The sequence below is a fragment of the Kryptolebias marmoratus genome, linkage group LG8 (assembly GCF_001649575.2).
Source record: "Kryptolebias marmoratus isolate JLee-2015 linkage group LG8, ASM164957v2, whole genome shotgun sequence".
NCBI lineage: Eukaryota > Metazoa > Chordata > Actinopteri > Cyprinodontiformes > Rivulidae > Kryptolebias > Kryptolebias marmoratus.
This window is the reverse complement of record NC_051437.1, coordinates 1,623,675-1,640,048: the sequence shown is the minus strand read 5'-3', so window position 1 is coordinate 1,640,048 and position 16,374 is coordinate 1,623,675. Positions and strand designations below refer to the sequence as shown.

Sequence of the window (16,374 nt, the reverse complement as noted above, 5' to 3'; positions counted from 1 at the left end):
AAACGAAATAAACATTTGAAATATATGAGTTTGTATGTAATGTATGAATATAATATACAAGTTTCACTTTTTAAATGGAATTACTGAAATCAATCTACTTTTTCATGATATTCTAATTTTATGACCAGCACCTGTATGTAAATCCAAAGCTTTTTAAGTTTTTGTGTGCATGTACACTTTTACATGATTCAAACTGTATTTTTGCTTTTGTTGGCAAAAGTATTTTAGGTTGCTACATGCATAAAATGTGTTATACAAATAAAGTTTGACTTGACATTACATCTTGAAAACACAGTGCCGTCAGGGAAGAAAAAGATGTCTGTGTCAGAAATAAAGAGTTACTCTACAAAACTGAAGTTATGAAAAAAATATAAGGTTTTATTTTGTACAGTGCCTGAGTGACTGAGATGTACTGTGTACTGCAGTTTCCTCCTGCAGACCAAAAACACTCATATGAGATTAAAGCTGAACTGAAATCTTTTGAAGCCAACATCAGTTAAAAGAAAATAATAAAATTTGCATGTTGTAAAATTTTCCAAAAACAAACAAAAAAATTATACTATATATTTTTTTCATACCAAACACTGAAGAAACCACACACGTGTTTTTAGCTTTTTCCATGACCCCCCTGATGTGTGACATCCACAGAGCCGCTGACGTTCAGCCATTCATCAGTGATTGGATGAATACCGGTACAGTTCCTTGGAATTATTTGTTTAAAAAAGGTCAGAAAATACCACTGGAGTTTAATTTTAGGCTTCCAGAAAACCTAAGCTTTGTCAGATTTGGAAGCTCTGATGTGGGAATTACTATCAGAACTCTGGTTTGGACCACTTCAAAGAGAAGCCCCGCTCCGACCCTCGTTACTGCGGTGGACTGGCTTCAGGCCAAAACAACAGGACCTTTTGTCAGGAGCAGTCCTAACTATTTTTAATTTTAAAAGAAAGGCAAATGGAGAGGAGGACATCACCACAGAGAGGGAGACAAGAAACAGGAAGTTTTACTGAAAACGCGTGCTGCCATTAAAAGGTCTGAGCTGCTTACAGGCCGACATCCTGAGATCAGTTTGTGATTCAGAGCAGTTTATTATTGATGAGAAAATATAAACTATCCATGTGTGATTAAACAGATGTTATAGTCTGAACCTGCTGTTGATTAGTTTACTCTGGTGTGAAAGTTCATAAACGCTACTCTCGAGCACGCTCATGTTTTTAACAAGTTAGCATCCAGTTAGCATCAGGCTAGCTTTGAGTTAGCAACGTTAGCTCTCTGTCGTCTTTATGTTGCTTTTTAGTGTCATGTACTGATGTCATGACAAGGATCTGGGGGTAATCGGTTCTCACCAATCCACGATTCCAACTCAGTTGTTATGTGTGTTTTTTGTCAGCCATGACGGTCCTTGTGATCATCAGAATCAGAATCTGAAGAGTTTTCATCTGATTCTGGAGATCCAGCTGTCGGTTCAGGTTCATACTGATATGATTGTATATCTATTACTCCCACAAAGTCTTCAAACTGTAACTCTAAACTGTCCCTATGTGTGAGTAAAAGTGCGAATGGTTGTTTGTCTTGTTTGCTTCTATGTGATCCTGGAATGGACTGGTGACCTGTCCAGGGTGTACCCTGCCTCTTACACAATGACTGCTGAAGATAAGAACCAGCTCCACGCAACTCTGCATAGAAAAGCAGGTAAAGACAATGGATGGATGGAACTAAATATCCAGAAAATATATTTTACCAGAAAAAGATGAAACACATTAAAAACTACAAAGATAAGTCATGTGACTATATTTTGAAATTCTACATGTTTTGAATCACCTGATAATGTGCAAAACATTGTTAACCAAGTTTTTTTTTTATTTTAAGAGAATTTATAGTTTTTGGATATTTATAACCTGCTGGGTTCACGTGTTGACAGCTTGTACCACACTGTTGTATAATTTGTTAGCTTTAGGTAGTTTGCTTTATATTCTTGTTATAAATGTACAGATGGGTATGGTAAAAATAAAAAAAACTTTAAAGATGAAAAGAAATCAAATATAAAAATAATGAGTTTTTATGTCTTTCTTTTAGTTAAACACAATCATCAAATATTCCAGTGGTCCACACAATGCACAATGCGCGGAGGTAACACTGCGCATTGTGTTGGTAGTGTTGCCTCCTTGGTTGGTGACATAGAAGGTGCTGCAGCCAGCAGTGGCAGACCGCTGTAGGTCACTGAGGAGGTTACTGTTGCAGTGTTTGTCAGTAAAAAATAAATAGAAGCAGAAGAAGAAGCAAGTTTTGTTAACAAGAGTACTGGTTTAAAAACACATTTTATCTGGGAATAAAAGATTTTAAGTAAACACAGGACGTTTCATAATAATCATATAAATATATATGTGTTTATATATATATATATATATATATATATATATATATATATATATATATACACACACACACACATAGGTATCTGTGAAGTGTTAAAGCATGGCTGTTTCTTTTAGTTCCCTTAAAGCTTATCAAAGATATAGTGTGCATGTATACAAAAACCAAACAGCAGATACGTGTCTCATGCAAAAGCACACCCACAGAAACAGGAATTCAGTAGAAAGTGAGAGCAGCCAATGTCTTGTGGCTTTCAGTGTAATTTGTGATTCTGGCTTTCCTCCTCAACTTTATCTTAACTAGAAGAGCCACATGACAGTGTGTGTGTGTGCGTGCGTGTGTGTGTGTGTGTGTTTGTGTGTGTGTGAATGTGTTGTAAGTGGGAGGAAAGTTTTAGTCAAAAACCTACTTGCCTTATTTTTGATTTCACGTCTATCTCATGGGTTTGAGGAAGTATTTGTTCATTTTGAAGATGTAGTTTTTGGTCTGATAATTATTTATTTGGTTTGAAGTAGTATATTTTTGGTTTAAGGAAGTATTAATTGGGTTTGAAGAAGTATTTATTTGGTTTGAGGAAATAATTCTTGGATTTGATTAAGTATTTTATTTGTTTAGGTATTTTTCAGATTTAAAGAAGTATTTTTTGTGGTTTGAGGTAATATTTGTTTGATTTGACGATATACTTTTTGGTATGATGAGTATTACTGTTGTTTGAGGAAGTATGAGTTGGGTTTTAGAAGTACTTATTTGATTTGGTTTAGGAAAGTATTTCCTGGGTCTAGGTGGATGTGTCAGTCAGCCAGAGTACAATTGGAAAGGCACAGATGCATCATACTAGCACTACTAAGAATGTGTGGGTTTAATATTTTCATATTTCAAATGACACTGACTTTTTGAACTCAATGAGTAGGAGATCTTTGTTTTCAATTGTCTGGATGAAAAAAAATAATTTATGAATGAAGTATTTGAAAAACAACAGTGTTTTCACTTCTCATTTATCTGATCCAGCTGACATCAACTGGAAGAGGAAGAGTTCTCGGACCAGTCACCAATCCACCATAGAAATGGTTAATCTGAGTCACTCACTAAAGTGATCGGATTCACTTGAGAGTTTTTCAAATCAGAGCCAGGTCATTTCCACATGTGATACTAAATCAGATACATATCCAATGCTTTTCAAAGCAACCTCATTCTGAATGGTCATGTTGCATTTCATCCAACTTCTACGTCAGATAAGTCAGGGTATGCAAGATCTATCCAAATATTGATATTATCAATACCAACATGATGCAGTTTAAAGCTCATCACTCCATATGTCTTTGGCTACAATAGAAGTCTGATTACTTTGTTTTGTTTATTATTTAGCTTTTAGATTTGTCATGTCTTGGGTGACTGAGAATTTACACCAACAAATTATACCAACATTGGTGTCGGATCGTATCGACACTATCGTGATGGGATCAATAACTGAGCTTGTTTCTCTCCTTTACTTCCAATATGATGCTGCAGTTTCAGAAGTGCAATTCTGCGCTGGAGTGGATAAAATGTAAACACTGGACAAAACAATCATGGCAGTTAATACTTTTGTCTCCCCCGACTGCACAACACTTCAGAACTGATACACACGTTGACATGTGTAGCATCCATATTTACTACCATAAACACAGCATGTTGTGTGTGATGTCACATCTTTTTCTGTGCATGGGGCTGTCTTTATAGACCTTTCACACTGTAGTCTGATGACGTTCACCTTTAAATTATTATGTGAACAACCATGCAAAAAATCTGGTCTGAGCAAAAAATCGGGATTGAGCATTAAATCCTGCGATGTGAACATAGCCTAAAAGATACAATCCAAACTCTTTAAATAAAATGCTTGTCAGAATTCAGACTGTGACCCACCTCACTGGTGACAGTCCAAACCACCACCCCAAAAACCTTCCTAATTTAATGTAATTTATTCAAATGGAGCAGTTCTGCAGAGATCTGTTTGATCAGTTGTACTCCAACAAGATCACGATAACTGAGTATTAATCTCCTGATTTAACATTAAAGGTTTCTGTTCATCAGAATCATCAGAGTGGGTTACTTGTTCCTATCAGCCCACAGACCAACAGACATCACTGGAGATGAAAAACTGAAAACAACAAGAGGAAGAGGAAATGAGCCCACACAAAGTGTAAAAGCAGCAGAAGTACCACTGATGTTCTGATGTCACTAATCTGTAATACTTGTAGAGAAACATCAACCTTTTAACATATAGTTATATTTGTTACTGAATTTGACAGTCTTAGCATGTTATTAATATGGTACTTTACCTAAAGAGTAACACATACCAAACAAAAACAAACAAGCTGTGAATTCTGGTCTGATTTTGATTCTTAATCATCTGATTCAAAATGACATAAAACTCATTTCTGACTATCAGAAGGCTGTTGACATCATAAATCTCCAACATCCAGACACACTGAAACCAGCTGCAGCTCAGATTACTGTGATAATCCTTCTGATTTTAGGAATTATAACAATAATAGAACAAAGCACCAGTCAAAATATTATATGTATTAATTATTAATTGTGCCAATGAATCAACATTAAAGCAGCCTAATTACAGTCTTATTAAAAAATGTTTTTATATTTTGTAACACAGCTTTGAAATAAAACATGGAAATTACACACCGAAACATATGTCTCAATCAGGAATAATTTGTTACGACCTTTGGTAATTCTGCGTCATGCAATATAGAAAGAAATTACAAAAGACTGCAGAAAAACAATCAATGGAGATCAATGGTGTTTTGGCAGAACAGATGAGAAAACCCATCCTTATTTGGAGGTCTACAGTGCAGACATACTTCACAGTAGGATATTCATTCAAGGTTTAAACATCTCACAGAAAGTTAAACTTTATATGACTGAGCTGGCGTTTTAAAATCTTTAACAGTTATTACACAATCGCAGTTTAGTTTTTAAAATGTTTAGAGAAATTTCCATGGAATGTTAATTTGACAGTTGATGATGTCAGAAATGAACTTTTGAAATGTCTAAAACTTTTGTAAACAAACCTTTCTTATACCCACAACTATTTTTGGTACATGTACCATTTAGACATCAAAACATAGGAGGATTTGCCTTCTTCTGCTATAAGACTTACGACTTTCTCTCAAATCCTCCTAGAACTCAGAGAGTTCACTGCCTGGCTTCTACAGACTTCCATTAAATTTAAGCTCAGAACTTTCTCTTTAAAACAGAAAGTGAGGGGTCTTTTTAATTTGACATATATCCTACAAAAAACACTGTAAAACATAAAGATACATGTGCGACCTCCAAAGTCTTTTGCTGTTCATGGATCAACAACTTGTAAGATCTAAATTTAAAGTTTTTGCACAGCAACTGTTTGTTTGAGGCTTATTTTTAGTCAGCATTTCTTTCTGTCAAGGAGTGACAGACACGTGTGTGCTTAACTTGATGACTGAAATGTGCCAGTGGCAGCAGATTTAACTTTTCTTTTTATTATTATTATCTTGGTTCTCTTTACACTTCTTATACAGTTCATACATCAAAATGTAGATTTTTGTTTCATTAGGATTATTACAAAGTTGGTTTTAGCTTTTTGGGAAGCAGCTGCATCAGCAACCTTCAAAATTTCTTCAAAGAACATGGATACACTTAGAGTGTACCAATGTTATACTCTAACCTTTGAGAAGTCTAAATTAAAAAAAAATGTGCACTTAAAGTCTTTCTACTCACACAGTCTTTACACTCCTTATACAGTTTTTCAGCCTAATGTAGGAAGTTCTATCTTCTTTTATCCAATGTTTCTCTCACTGCTATAGGACTTATGGTTATCTCTCAAATCCGCCCACAGTGCAGCGTGTTCACACCCAAACTAACATAGACTTCCATCGTATCTGAGCTCAGAATTTTCTCTTCAAAACTGAAGGAGAACTTGTTAGATCTCCTACATGTTTGATCATCAGAACTTCTATAGTTCTATAGACTCTATAGAGTCTTTCTACTCTGCTTGCCTTTGTAAGTTTGCTGTCACGGCATGACAGCTGTGTGGTTACTATGGTGACCCTCATGAGCCACTGGCAGCAGCTTTAACATTTCTTTTGATTTTGGCTCGTTTTAAACTTCTCATACATCAAAACGTAGGCATTTTGTCAGCTGATTATTGCAAAAAGAAGTCCCATTGGGCCTTAGAAAAGAAAGATTATAGTTGTCAGAATTTCAGGCAAAAGCTGGGGTTGATTAATTTAATTGGTTGGAGCAAAGAGCCAACAGAAATGTGTTTTATATTCTGTGTACAGGAGCCCTGATTTACATTGCTAACATTTTCTTTATTTATTTACTTTTTATTTAATTTTTCATTTATTTACAGAACATAACATTCTCTGACATCGGATTTCACAGGGTTGCAAGTATTTATGACAAGAACAAAATAAAACTGCTCAGTGAAATAAAAGTTACATATATCAGAAAGGTCCAACTCAATTCAGTGTCATTTACAAGCTAGTTCAACAATTTGAAATGTAATTAGAAGACATTTGTTGTGGTAGTCCACATCCCTCAGTCATTTATTCAAATACAGCATTACACACAACCACATCTCTTCAAAAATATCCATTTTCAGTTCTAAACTTTCAGTCATTTGTTCCAATATGTAGACCCATTTCAGTCTTTGTGCTCATGTAGTTATGGAGGGTGGTTTTGTTTTCTTTCAGTTTGCCATTATCATTTTTTTTGGCTATTTGTAAAAGAATCCTTAAAATATGTTTCTTCTCTGAGCTACATGTTTCTTTCTGTATACTAGGCAAGAGAAGCTCCGCTCAGCCGAGTTGTGTGCCGAGCAACTGTGAGGCTTTTTCTATTATAATCTATTATTGGTCCAATTGCTAAGTCTATAAACCCTACATCATTTAATGATTCAGGCCTGTTGCTTTAACATCTTTAGTTATGATATGCTTTAAAAAGCTTATCAGGCATGAGATTTTTGAGGCAGGTGGAGGTGCTCATTGATCCACTGCAGTTTGCATGCAGATCACATCGAGAGGTTGAAGATGCTGTGGCCACTTTGTTAAATCTTCTGTATTGTCGTCTGGATGGTGCTAAAGCCCATGCTTGGCTCTTGTTTATCGATTTCTCTTCTGCTTTTAATACTATCCAGCCACATCTTTTAGTTGATAAGCTTCTTAATCAGTTTAAACTTGACCATAATCTTGTGGGTTGGATTTTAGACTTTCTAACTAATAGATCTCAGTGTGTCAGAGTTAACGGCTGTTTTTCCAATCTGCTGAACTCTTCTACTGGCTCACCACAGGGTTCTTGTCTGTCCCCTCTTTTATAAATCCTATATACTGACGACTGTCACAGCAAACAGGCGAATAGACATTTTAATAAATATGCGGATGATACAGTGATTGTCAGTCTTCTTCATGGTGAGAATTACCATGGGCCTGTTGTGGATGAATTTGTTTCTTGGTGTAATGAGTCATTTTTGAAGATAAATGTTCTAAAAACTAAGGAAATGGTAATTGACTTTCGGAAATCATCACATCATCCTGCACCAACAGTAGTTAATGGAGGGGCCATCGGATTGGTGGACAATTACAAATACTTGGGAATTGTTCTTGATAATGTTTTGTCTTTTGAGCCACATTTTGTTACTACAGCAGAAAAGGTCCAACAACAGTTGTATTTTTTAAGGAAACATAGTTTTTAATGTTTCATCCGAAATGATGACACTGTTTTACAAAAGTTTTATTGAATCTGTTTTATTGTTTTGTATTATTGCATAGTAAGGCAATCTGTCTCTGGTCAACAAAACAAGGTTGGGTAATCTAGTTAAAGTGGCTGGTAAGATTTCAGGAAGGACTCAGATCCAGCTTGTGGACTTTTAATACAGGCAGGTGCTGAGAAAGGCACATTCGGTCATGTTATGTTCAGACCATCCTCTCTTTAGTGATTTTCTGTTGCTTTCTTCTGGTCATTGGTATAAAAAATTTGTTTGATGGGTTTGGCAGTCAACAATCAAACTGTGTGGTTATGGGAGCTGAATCGCAAGTTGGACTGAATTGCGGTTCTGGAACTCATAATATGGGTTACATCTTGAAGGAAGTTGCTCGCTCAAATCAGGCAGAATGGACCTGGAATTTGGCTGTTTGGATTCACCATTGAGAAGTGTCAGCAAGACTTTTCAAGGCAGACGGAAAACAATGTCGGCCTGACCCAAAACAATTATTGTTATGTGAATTCTGGCTCCCTTCGCTGACCTTGGTCAGCTATCTTCAAATTCCTCCCCGGATTTATGTAAACAAGATGCTCTGCCCCCTCCCTTGCCTGAGGACATCTGTGGATCTGCTCTGGGCTGGCTGATAAACATTCCATCATATTATCAAAGACAATGGCCTCTGTGACGTGATTCATGGACCTCTCTACAAATACACGCACACACACACACTCATACAACACACACCACACTGCCTCCCACCGCCTCTACACACACACATATGCACACTTTCCGCTGTTTCTGAGTCATCTCTGTTGTCCAGCTCCCTCCTTCACTACCTTTGTGTCTTAGTAATTCTTATGTTGGCTGTTAGCGGGCCTTGGTACTGTTAATTAGTTAGTTTCTTGGTACCTTTAGTTTAGCAGTTTATGTTAGCTTATTTATCTTAGTAATTCTTATGTTGGCTGTTAGCGGGCCTTGGTACTGTTAATTAGTTAGTTTCTTGGTACCTTTAGTTTAGCAGTTTATGTTAGCTTATTTATCTTAGTAATTCTTATGTTGGCTGTTTAGCGGGCCTTTTGGTACTATTTGTCATGTTGTACCCTTAGTTTAATATTGTCATGTTTCAGTATATGTTAGCTTATCTAACCTTCCTGTACATTTAGTTTAGTTTAGTTTATCTTGGCTCATATTTTGACTGTCTTAGCCTGATTGTTGTTTAGTTTTTATTTCCATTATTTTAGCTACTATTTTGACTGTTTTTAGCTCATGTTTAGATATGTTTAGTTTCATGATTTCATTTAGACTTTCCTATATGATGATGTTTCTGTATTTGATTATGTACCTGCTGTATTTGATTCTGTTGTTGTTTCTGTATTGTAAAGCACTTTGGATCCCCTTGTTGCGGAAAAGTGCTATATAAATAAATTTCACTTCACTTCACTTTTGTTGATGTTGAGTGGTTGATCTTGGGTTCTTTTTTTATTGTTCTTGTTTTTTCTTGTACTATATGTTTTGTTTTGATATGTAGACATGCTGTAAACTAATTTCCCATTGGGGAAAATAAAATTACCATTACCAAGAACAACCAGTCAGCTTGGTTAGATGCTTTCTCAGAGTCTAAGCTTAGAAGCATTGAGGGTGTTTTTTTGCTGCAATTGACTGTAGGTTCAATGCTCTTCTTATGTTGCTTGTTCCTTGCTCGCTTAAAATAAATCCTGTTTGATCTGGTTTTTATACAGTTGTGAATTCTTGTGAATAAGATTGTGATTAGGATCTTATAGTGTGCACATAAAAGGCTGATTGGGTAATACCTGTTATATTACATGGGATCCTTTCCTTTTTTGTGCAAGACTGCAATAATTGCTTCTAACAATGATTTTGGGGTATCTCCTGAATTTAGAGCATTGTTGTCTACTGTGCATATTGTGGGAGTGAACTCATTTATAAAAAAATTACGATATTAACGAACAAATCCATCTGTCCCTGGTGATTTATTATTTTTAGGTTTAGCAGGGTTTTTTGTTTGTTTGTTTGTTTTCTGTGATAGGTTCTACTAATTTAGAAAATAATTCATATTTTCTTTTTGATGCTCTAATTTCTCTGCTTTATATAAGTGCTCAAAGCATTTAGCAAATATTTCTTTTGGTAGGGTTTCAACAAAATTAATGTCTGGGTTTCTGATTTTAGGAATGCAACTGGATTGAGCTTTTTGTAGTTGAAAGGCTAGCAGCCTGCTAGATTTATTTCCCATTTCATAGTATTTTATGTTAATATATCTGAGATTCCTTTCTACTTTGTGTGTTAGTACCACATTTAATTGTTGTCTATTATATTTTAATTTTTTAAGTGTATCTTCTTTTTTATCTCCCTCTAGTCTCTTTCTTTCATTTTCTAATTCTTACTATTTTTAAGCCACTGCTTCTCTATTTTTGATGCAATAGAGACCATTCTCCCTCATATTGTACATTTACTTGCATTCTATACCACCAAAGGGGACACATTACCATCATCATTTATTGCAAAATATTCAGATAATCCAGTTTAAATTTCTACTTTAACCTGGTTATCTGTCAGTAATGACAAATTTAGTCTCCAGAGCTTAAATTGGTCATTTACCCCAATGTTAATTTTCATAATAAGTGGGCTGTAGTCAGATATAGTTATTACCATATTTTCCGCACTATAGGGCACACTTGATTATAAGGCGCACCTTCAATGAATGGTCCTTTTTTAAACTTTTGTCATAAATAAGGCGCATTAAGTGAAACAAAACAGCCCCGTCTTTTAGGAGAATACTGCACCAACGTAAAGGCCCCACATACTCAGTGTTCTTTACTCAGTGCAACACGTCTACGCAAAGATCAATTTTTATGACAGCATACGCGTACTCGGTGGCGCACAATAAACTGCCCAGCAAGAAACAGTGTTCATATGGAACTGTTTTGTGTGCGACACCAACCATTTCACACCTTCTTTTCTTTTGTTTTTTAAAGCTTAGAGACAAGCGATCTCTTTCTCCTCGTCCAGTGATGCCATGACGGAAATTTGTCACAGGAGATTTTAGGCAATCTGTACACTCGAGTATGAAGTCTCAACCGTCTGCGGACAGTCGGCCCGGAGTCCCGGCGGCTCACAGAGTACGCACAGCACGTGAGGTACGTACAGTATGTGAGGGCCTAATGCTGCAAGCGGTGCAGCTTTGTAGTTTACCAAAGTCGTACTAAAACATTACAACTTCTTACATATATAAGGCACTCTGGATTATAAAGTGAACTGTTGGAGTGGGGACAGTGCATTGAAAAAGGATTCACCACAGAAATACCACAACTTGTCCATCCCTGAGGCTCTAGAAACTACCAAACAACACCTCAAAGTTCTGGCTACTCATCTGAGGAGGTACACTCAAGAAATAAAAGCCAGGAGAATAAACAGGGTATTCTCCAAACCACCATCCAAAGTGTACTCTCAGTAGCAGGGGACTAACAAGAGAGTAGTCCACCCAGAGCTGAGACTGAGCAATGCTGGAGAAGCATATGGGAGAAGGAGGCGTCCCACGATAATGTACCATGACTTCAGGATCTAAGATCTGAACACATCAATCTCCCTGAGCAAGGCCTGACATGATCCACACCTACTGGCTGAAGAAATGGAACGCTCTTCTTGAACGCCTAGCAGGACAAATGAACCAGCTACTGATGGAAGGGACCCACCCTGAGTGGTTGACCCAAGGCCGGCCTGTCCTGATCATGAAAGACCCCCAGAAAGGGGCAATATCTTCCAACTACTGGTCAATCATCTGCCTCTGTACAACATGGAAGCTCCTATCAGGCATCATAGCAGCTAAGATGAATAGACACATGGGTCAATACATGAGCAAGGCACAGAAGGGAATTGGCACCAACACCAGGGGAGCCAAACACCAGCTACTGGTTGACAGAACTGTAGCTCGAGACTGTAAAACCAGGCACACAAACCTGTGTACTTCCTGGATTGACGACAGGAAAGCCTATGACTCAAAGCCTCACACATGGATACTGGAGTGTTGAAATTGTCAACAGGACTCTAAGAGCCTCCATTGAGAACTCAATGGTAATGTGGAAGACAACTCTAGAGGCCAATTCAAAGCCAATTGCACAATTCAGCATCAAATGTGGCATATGCCAAGGTGATGCTCTGTCCCCACTCGTGTTCTGCATGGGCCTGAACCCCCTCAGCCAAAACATCTCAAAGAGTGGCTATGGATACCGGTTCCAAAGTGGAACAGTCATCAATCACTTCCTCTACATGCATGACATTAAGCTGTTTGCCAAAAATGAGTGAGACCTCGACTCACTGATCCACCTCACCAGGATATATAGCAAGATCACTGGAAAAAACTACTACTACTAATAATAATATATTTTATTTGTAGGCACCTTTCTTGGCACTCAAGGTAGGTCACCTTACGTAGTCTAACATATAAACAGACACAATATAAAAATACAGAAGTACAAAATATAATTCAAATAAGACACTGCAGTTGCAATCACAGTGCACAGGCTACTTTAAACAGATGAGTTTTGAGTTTGGATTTGAAATGTGGCATTGAGTAAGTGTTACGAAGATCAGGTGGGAGTGAGTTCCAAAGCTGGGGAGCAGAGCGGCTGAATGCTCTGGGTGGAGCAATGTGAAGAAAGTCCGAAAGATATGGAGAAGCAAAGTTGTGGACAGCTTTAAAGGTAAGGATGAGGCTGCAAGCACGTTAATCACAATCAATTACCTGCAGAGATTAAGGCAGGTCCTGATAAGCCAGCTGAAATAGCAAGAACAAAGTCCAAGCCATCAACACATATGCAGTCATCAGATACCCTGCTGGTATAATAACCTGGCCAAAGGACGAGACAGAAGCCACTGACATCAAGACATGAAAGCTCCTCACAATGCACAAAGGGTTTCACTCTAAGTCCAGCACCCTGAGACTGTACACAAAGAGAAAGGAGGGAGGCAGAGGACTAGTGAGCATCAGAGCCACTACACAGGATGAAACAACCAAGATCCTGGAATACATCAGGAATAACACCCCAAATTCTGAATTTCTTGGTGAATGTGGGAGAGAAGAAACAAGGGGAGTCATCATGAACAGATAAACCCATCTGCAACATGAACCACCGACAGATTGAGAAAGAGGCTGATATCAACAAATCCTACCAGTGGCTAGAAAGGGCTAGACTGAAGGACAGCACAGAGGCACTGATCATGGCAGCACAAGAACAGGCTCTCAGCACAAGAGCAATAGAAGCCTGACAGGACCCAAGATGCACGTGGTGCAAAGCATACATGGACTGCCATAACCAAGTGGCTGGAATAGTGTACAGGAACATCTGTGCTGAGTATGGACTGGAGGTCCCACAGTCAAAGTAGGAGACTCCACCAAGGATGGTGAAGCATAGCAAGGCTATGATACTGTGGGACTTATAGATCAACACTGGCAAACAGGTGATGGTTAACCAACCGGATTATGTAGTGGCTGACAAACTGCAGAAAAAGACAGTGGTAAAAGATGTAGTAATCCTAAGTGACCGTATTATCAAAAAAGAAGAAGCTCAAGAAGTTTGAGAAAAACCCAGGGCTGAAAGATGAAATAGAGAAGTCGTGGAGAGTCAGGCCTCAGTGGTACCAGTGGTCATTGGAGCACTGTGACTCCCAAACTGAAAGAGTGTCTCCAACAGATCCCAGGAACAACCTCAGAGATCTCTGTCCAGAAGAACGCAGTCCTAGGAACAGCTAAGATACTTCGTAGAACCCTCAAGCTCCCATATATATATGTATATATATATATATATATATATATATATATATATATATAAACGTTAACTTTATCATTTATTTATAACATTTATCAAAAATTTATCGTATTTTTCCCTCAATTCAACCCAATTCTTTTTGTTATCCACAAAATCAGTTCGGCACAGACACGTTTCAGTTGTTATTGTGAAAATACTTTAATTTCAGGTTTGGGTGTGTTAATATTGCGGTTAAAGTCTAAACCTGACTCATTTCCTGATTTCTGCTGAAAAAAAATAAAAGTGTTTGACATTGTGAATTGTTCGGACTTGATTCTGAAAAACAGAACCTACAAAAATTTATCAGTTTCTTTAAACTAAAAAAATAATCAAAATCTGTTTGAGGTACATCAGCATTTTGTTTTATGTTGTGGCTGCTTCAAATTTGTTTGGGTCATTTAGTTTACATTTCAAATAAAATATCTAACTGATGCTACAAATTAATCAAAAACAAAATAAAAAAATTAAAATTACCAAATTCTGTATCTGTTTTAATGATTTCAGAGTTCTGAAGGTTTAGAAATATTTAATAAGTTTCTTTAAAATAAAAGCATTCATATTAAAGGAACTTTATCTTTTTTATATAGAGAATTATAGCATTTAAAAGAAAAATCTTTAGATACATTTGAAACATTTTAAGAAGAGTTTTTCTGTCACTTCTTGATTAAAGATCATATGAAATACTGGTTTAACCCCGAAACATGTTGTGCGTTCACGTTTTTTTGTAACGATCATTTGAGATATTTGGACAGGTACATAAAACCCATATTGTTTTTTCTACCAATACTGTTTCACATTTATCTGTGAAACTCCCTGTTTATTGAGCCCATTTACAAGTTTTAGAGTCAAAGAGTAAAAATTGTTCTTACCGTAGAGACAAACCCAAAACCTCCCGCTCGCTTCAGTCTTCCTTTTCTCAGATTCTTCGAGGGAGAAACTGTGAAATAATTTAGAGAGGGAGTTACTGTATTCCACAGGAAATCTAGATGTGTTTTTTTTTTAACTTACTTTAAGTGTGAGATGTATATCTTCCTTTAGAACATGAGAAAATCAGCTGAAAACTACAAAAAAAAACAGTTACACATCTCAGTCAAATCTACCTAACAGTTAAAGAGCTTACCTAAATAAAGCTAAACTTTAACATATTCATCTCAAAATAGTTTAGTATCTTACAATGTATAAAAACACCTTGCAGTACTTGATGTTATCAGTGAAATCAGGATGAAGGCGATGAAGACACCAACCTGAAACAGAGTGAGGAAGCTCTGACAAACTCACTCAGATTTTATACCCACTCCAGCATTCACTTGTCTAACTTGAGCATGTGTCAGTATACAGTATATATACAGCTGAAAGCAGATGATTACATACACTGTATAAAAAGACACATAACTGTTTTATTCTCACTCAGTCATTAAAGCAGGCTAATGTTTTCATTTTAAGGTCAGTTAGGATTCACAAATCATTTATATTTGCTAAATGCCAAAAACTAAGAGAAAAGTTGTTAGAGAATTGTTTTATTACTCTCTTCAAAATCAAAGGTTTACATACACAAAACATTTCAAGTCAGGACTTAGGCACCTTTTGGGTACCTTTGTGTTTTCTAAATGGACCGAGGCGGTAAGGGGGGTTGAAGCCAACCCGCCTCTGATGTATCTTTGTACAAAGCGAGCCAATAACAGAGCTGAAATAGTCGACATGTAAAAAAGTAAGCTGGCCTTGCGGCTCAGTGGTATGAAGTAGTGATGACAGGGTTTGTATGACCATCCGACTGTGGGATTTAACAACATCAAACAGATTTATTACCAAGGGAAGATTGATGATGATGCACAGCAACTTTGCATTTAGTTTAAAATTAATAATTAACCACAAAGAGAATAAGTGAACTCAGTTAATTTGTTATGTTTTGAAAACAATACAAGGGAGACGTCCATCAAACATTTAATGTGTTGTGCTCCTCATTAACGTAGCTTTAACTACGTTGTCCACCTATCAGTTACTCAAGTCAGAAATTAATGAGGTCGAAGAGAAATTGAAATTGACAACCTCATTTCTTTTGAAGCTTTTCGTTCTGTTCTGAAAAACAGAGTACCTCAGACCTTTGAACGTTGCCTGTGTTTTCAATCAATGGCTGTATTTTAAGTATTGTCTGTTTTTTTATTATTATTATTGCCTATGTTTTTTAACCATTGCCAGTGTTTTTAACTATTTCCTATTTTAAGCCACTCTTAAAATCACTATGATGTCATGCCATTCCACTTTACCTTGAAAACCATTTTTGTGGGTAACACACTTGTATGTTTTATCTTATACTGTTACTTGCTTTTGATCATTGTTTTATGATGTTTGGTACTGAACTCTTGGCCAGGTAACCCTTATGAAAAGAGATCTTGATCTGAATGTGTTTTTATCTGGTTAAATCGGGAGAATGAGCCGAGTTCTGCTCTA

The 16,374-nt window shown here is 36.8% G+C and overlaps 1 protein-coding gene across 2 annotated transcripts in view; it reads right to left on the bottom strand.

Moving 5' to 3' along the window:
- Positions 1–15,213, bottom strand: part of LOC108231982 (forkhead box protein P1-B-like) — a 32,086-nt gene extending 16,873 nt beyond the window's left edge. For both annotated transcript variants that reach the window (XM_017409431.3, XM_037977031.1), the window contains exons 1-3: positions 15,100–15,213; positions 14,935–14,987; positions 14,796–14,863 (exon numbers count right to left, since the gene is read on the bottom strand). The gene's annotated coding sequence lies outside the window, so the exon portion shown is untranslated. The remainder of the gene's footprint in view (positions 1–14,795; positions 14,864–14,934; positions 14,988–15,099) is intronic.
- Between the last annotated feature and the right edge of the window lie 1,161 nt (positions 15,214–16,374).